The 5921-nt window shown below is 48.7% G+C and overlaps 1 pseudogene; it reads left to right on the top strand.

Annotated features, from left to right (window-relative positions):
* The first annotated feature begins 4868 nt into the window (after positions 1-4868).
* LOC127031715 (Ig heavy chain V region 3-like) lies at positions 4869-5398 on the top strand (annotated as a pseudogene).
* Positions 5399-5921: the final 523 nt, after the last annotated feature.

Below are 5921 nucleotides of genomic sequence, written 5' to 3'. Positions count from 1 at the left end.
TTTGCAAATCAGCAGCCTGAAAGTGGAGGACACAGCCCTGAATTACTGTGTCAGAGGCCTGGTCTACATTACAAGTTTAGGTCAAATTTAGCAGCATTAAATCAAATTAACCCTGCACCCGTCCACACAACGAAGCCATTTTTGTTGACATAAAGGGCTCTTAAAACCAATTTCTATACTTCTCTCCGATGAGGGGACTAGCGATGAAATCGACATTGCTGGTTCGAATTAGGGTTAGTGTGGATGCAATTCAACAATGTTGGCCTCCGGGAGCTATCCCACAGTGCATCATTGTGACCGCTCTGGACAGCAATCTGAACTCAGATGCACTGGCCAGATAGATAGGAAAAGCCTTGTGAACTTTTGAATTTCATTTCCTGTTTGCCCAACATGGAGAGCTGATCAGCACAGGTAACTATGCTGAGTTCATCAGCACAGGTGACCATGCAGTTCCAGAATCAAAAAAGAGCTCCAGCATGGACTGTATGGAAGGTATTGGATCTGATCACTGTATGGGGAGAGGATTCCGTGTTATCAGAACTCCATTCCAAAAGACAGAATGCCAAAACATTTGAAAAAATCTCCAAAGCCATGATGGACAGAGGCCACAATAGGGATTCAACACAGTGGCATGTGAAATGTAAGAAGCTGCGACAAGCATACCAGAAAGTGAAAGAATCAAATGGATGCTCTAGGACAGAGCCACAGACATGCCACTTCTACACTGAGCTGCGGGCAATTCTGGGGGGGGGGTTGCCATCACTACCCCACCCCTGTCTGTGGATACCGATGATGGGGTACTCTCCGTCACCATGCCTGAGGATTTTGCAGATGGGGAAGACGATGAGGAGGATGAGGATGTTGAGGAGACCACACAGCACAGCATTGTCCCCAACAACCAGGATCTTTTTCTCACCCTGACTGAAATACCATCCCAACCCTTTCAAGGCAGTATCCCAGACCATGAAGCCATAGAAGAGACTGCTGGTGAGTGTACCTTTCTAAATATAAAACATGGTTTCAAAGCAAGTGTTTTTTAATGATTAATTTGCCCTGAGGATTTGGGATTCATTCGCAGCCAGTACAGCTACTGGAAAAGTCTGTTAAGGTGTCCGAGGATGGAGCAGAAATCCTCCAGGGACATCTCCATGAAGCTCTCCTGGAGGTACTCCAAAAGCCTTTCCAGAAAGTTTCTGGGGCCAGCAGCCTTATTCCATCTTCCATGGTAGGACAATTGACTACATCATGCTAGTAGCAAGTAATCTGGTATCATTGCATGACAAAGCCTGGCAGCATATGGTCACAGTGTTTGCTGGCCTTCAAGCAACATCTGTTCTTTATCGTTCATTGTAACCTGGTTTAAATATGTGAATTTAATTAAAGGGACATTCTTAGGTGGCCATTTCTACTGGGCTGTTTGCCTGTGGCTGAAAAGAAATCCTTGTACCGAAATCACATGTGCTATGTAATGTGAATAGTGTTGTTCACTGTGAAAGAGTATAAGCATTGTTCTGTAAAATGCATCTTTTTAAATATTTCTCTCCCTTTTTTTCCTCCTGCAGCTGCAAATGTTTCAAGCCTCCCTCCTCCCAAAGGCTATCCCAGATAAGCCATCCAAAAAAAACGCACCCATGATGAAATGTTCTCTGAGCTGATGCAGACGTTCCACATTGAAAGAGCTCAACAGAAAGGGTGGAGGGACACAACAGCACAGGACGGAAAATGGCCAGTGAACATGAGGAGAGGTGGTGGCAGGAAGATCAGAGGATGCACGAAGCAATGCTGGGGCTATTGCAGGAACAAACGGACATGATCCAGAGTCTGATGGAGGTTCATGAATGTCACCTAGAGAGACTGCCACTGCAGCCCCTGTTTAACCAACCTCTCTCTTCCCCATGTTCCATAGCCGCCTCCTTACCCAGATGCCCAAGAACGTGGGGGAGTAGACTCCAGACACCCAACCACTCCACTCCAGTGGACCGAAGGCTGTCAATCAACAAGTATTGAAGTGGCCTTTTCCTTCCCTGCTCCCCCACCCACCTGGGCTACCTTATGACTTATCTCCCTATTTTTATAATCAATTAATAAAGAATACATGAATTGACTTTATTTCCAATCTGTGATCGAAGGGGGGAGGGCAGTTTGCTTACAGGGAATTTTAGAGTCAACCAAGGGGGCGGGTTTTCATCAAGAAAAAACAAATCGAACTGTCACATGGTACCCTGGCCATTCATGAAACTGGTTTTCAAAAGCTTCTCTGATGCTCAGAGCTTCCTGATGTGCTCTTCTAATCGACCTGGTGTCTGGCTGCATGTAATTGGCTGCTAGGCGATTTTTCTCAACCTCCCACCCTGCCATAAATGTCTCCCCCTTACTCTCACAGACATTGTGGAGCACATAGCAAGCCGCAATAACAATGGGGAAATTGGTTTTGCTGAGGTCTGAGCAAGTCAGTAAACTGTGCCAGTGACCCTTCAAACATCCAAATGCACATTCTACCACTATTCTGCACTTGCTCAGCCTATAGTTGAACAACTTCTTACTATTGTCTAGGTGCCTGTGTACGGCTTCATGAGCCAGGGCATTAAGGGGTAGGCTGGGTCCCCAAGGACAATGATAGACATTTACAACTGCAAGTTATTTTCTGGTCCGGGAAGTAAATCCTTTGCTGCAGCCATTTAAACAGACTAGTGTTCCTGAAGATGCAAGCGTCATGAACCTTTCCTGACCATCCCACGCTGATGTTGGTGAAACATCCCTTATGATCCACCAGTGCTTGCAGCGCCATTGAAAAGTACCCCTTGCGGTATATGTACTGGGTGCCCTGGTGCTCCAGTGCCAAGATAGGGATATGCGTTCTGTCTATCACCCCACCACAGTTAGGGAATCCCATTGCAGAAGAGCCATCCACTATGACCTGCACATTTCCCAGAGTCACTATCTTCGATAGCAGCAGCTCAGTGATTGTGTTGGCTACCTGCATACAGCAACCCACTGTAGATTTTCCCACTCCAAATTGATTCCCAACTGACCGGTACCTGTCTGGCTTTGCAAGCTTCCAGATGGCTATCACCACTCACTTGTGAACTGTGAGGGCTGCTCTCATCTTGGTATTCTTGTGGTTCAGGGCAGGGGAAAGCAAGTCACAAAGTTCCATGAAAGTGCCCTTATGCATGCGAAATTTTGCAGCCACTGGGAATCATCCCAGACCTGCAACACTATGCGGTCCTGCTAGTCTGTGCTTGTTTCCCGGGCCCCAAATCGGGGTTCCACGGCTAGAACCTGCCCCATTAACACCATGATGTCCACATTGCCAGGGCCCATGCTTTGAGATAAGTCTGTGTCCATGTCCTCATCGCTCTCATCACCGCACTACCATTGCCGCCTCACCTGGTTTTTCAGCTTCTGGTTCTGCATAAACTGCATGATAATGCGTGAGGTGTTTACAATGCTCATAACTGCTGCAGTGAGCTGAACGGGCTTCATGCTTGCCGTGCTATGGCATCTGCATGGAAAAAAGTCACAAAACAATTGTCTGCAGTTGCTCTCATGGGGGAAGGGGCGACTGACAACTGTAGCTATCCCACAGTTCCCACAGTCTCCACCAACCATTTGAAATCTGGGTTGACTGACAACATTTACCCATAACAACCCATGACAAATTTTGGCCCCATCAGGCATTGGGAGCACAACCCAGAATTCCAATGGGCAGTGGGGACTGTGGGAATTGTGGGGTAGCTACCAGAGTGCACTGCACGGAAAGTCACTGCTTGCCAAGTACTATGGATGCACAGCACCGACTTAATGTGCTTACTGTGGACATGTGCACTCAACTTTATATAATCTGTTCCCAAAAACCGACTTCTGTAAAATCGGAGTAATCCTGTGTGTAGAATAAAGCTCATTATCCTTTCCCAAAGCTCTGTTAAAGGGTTGAGTATTTTCATCATCCAAGATTGTAATAACTCCTGGGCTAAATTTTACACCATGGATAAATTCAGTGCTTTAGATCAGTTTGAATAACCCTTTCTTCTCTGGGTTCTCAAGCAATTGTGAATAATAATCTCCCTTCAGTGCTGCCTGAATCCTCCCTCATCTCTCCCCTTAAGGAGGAGTCCTAGAGACGCTGCTGTCGGCCCACTAATGTCAGGGAGGCTCCATTGCAAAACCTTAACTCTGCCCTCAGACTCCCCCCCCGCCCAGCTTCTCCCTCCTGCACTCACAGGCGGGCCCCAGGCCGGCCCGAAGCACGAGCCAGGATTGCTCAGATCACGTCCCTAGTGTCACGGATCATTTCAATGGAGCGGTCTCTGCCAGGAAGGGAAAGGGGCCTCCGTCCCCAATCCCTCCCCGCGCCACGGGGAATCTTCCCTCTCCAGCGGGTGGCCCAGCCCAGTGGATCCCTGGGACACAACCCCTCCCCGGACACTGACCCCCCTGACTGGACATTGCATGGCCCCTGTGCGCCTGGAACGGGGCTCCAGAGCTGAGTCCCCTCAGCCCCAATATCACCTCACAATAGCCAGGCCCTCAGTTCCCGGGTGAGGAAATACAGTCACTGCAGGGAGCTGGTCATTCCTCCCAGGGGTCCACAAGTGTCAGGAGGATTCCAGCGCCCTGTGCCCGGCGCTGCACAGACACACAGGACGGGACAGTCTGACTCCTGCACCTGGAGCCCTAGGGCGAGTCACTCAGGTCACTGGCAGCAGGAGTGTGTGTCTCTTATAAGGAGAGGGCATGCAAATAATGGAGACACTTTCCTGTTTAAATTTGTCTCTATCTCTGTCCCGGCTGCAGCCGGAGACACAAACTGCAGCCCTCTGGGTTGTGCAGTTAGCAGCCAGCTCTCTCCTCGAACAGCAGGAAACATGACAATATTGCTCCTTCTAATTTTCACTGTAGGCGCTTTGGAAGGTATTTTCCTCCTTCGAATAACTGGCAGAGTTAGAAGAATATTGTGTTACCGCTGTTTTTATACCTATATTAATGGCCTGTCTTTACTCCCAGGTGTCCGGTCCCAGGCGCTGGTGGAGTCCGGAGGGGATGTGAAAAAGCCCGGAGACTCTCTCCGCCTCTCCTGCAAAGCCTCCGGGTTCACCTTCAGCAGCTACGGCATGAGCTGGGTCCGGCAGGCTCCCGGGAAGGGCTGGAGTGGATCGCCTACATTTACAGCACCAGCATATACTACAGTGACTCGGTAAAAGGGCGATTCACCATCTCCAGAGACAATCCCAACAGCCTGTTGTACCTGGACATGACCGGCCTGAAGCCTGAGGACACCGCCCGGTACCTCTGTACGGGAGACATTCACAGTGAGAGGAATCCCGATACAGCTAAAACAAAAACCCGAGCTTCTCCCATGCACTGCGTGGGGGCAGCACTTCCCCAAACCATCTAGCACCGGGCACATGGACAGGATCTACAAGCAGAGTGAAGAACAGATCTGTCCTCGGGTTTCAGAGTTCAATATCCAGCTAAAGCAGCAAAGAATCCTGTGGCACCTTATAGACTATAAGTTAGTCTATAAGGTGCCACAGGATTCTTTGCTGCTTTTACAGATCCAGACTAACACGGCTACCCTCTGATACTTAATATCCAGCTATAGACTCATAGAACCCTGGGACTGGAAGAGCTCTGGGACTCCAGAGCTCACTCATGGCAGGGTTCAATGTTATCTAGACACCACCACTGACAGGTGTTTGTCCTACCTGCTCTTAAAAATCTTCAGTGCGGAGATTCCACAACCTCCCTGGGACATTTATTCCAGTGCTTAATCTCCCAGACAGTTAGAAAATTTTTCCTAATGTCCAACCTCCCTTGATGCAATTTAAGCCCATTGCTTCTTGTCCCATCCACAGATGTTAAAGAGAATAATTTGTCATCCTTCTCCTTGTACTCCTCCTTTTATGTACATGCAAACT

Source organism: Gopherus flavomarginatus, chromosome 11 (genome assembly GCF_025201925.1).
Source record: "Gopherus flavomarginatus isolate rGopFla2 chromosome 11, rGopFla2.mat.asm, whole genome shotgun sequence".
Classification (NCBI taxonomy): Eukaryota; Metazoa; Chordata; order Testudines; family Testudinidae; genus Gopherus; species Gopherus flavomarginatus.
Note: the sequence above shows the minus strand (reverse complement) of the source record. Positions and strands in the feature narration are given on the sequence as shown.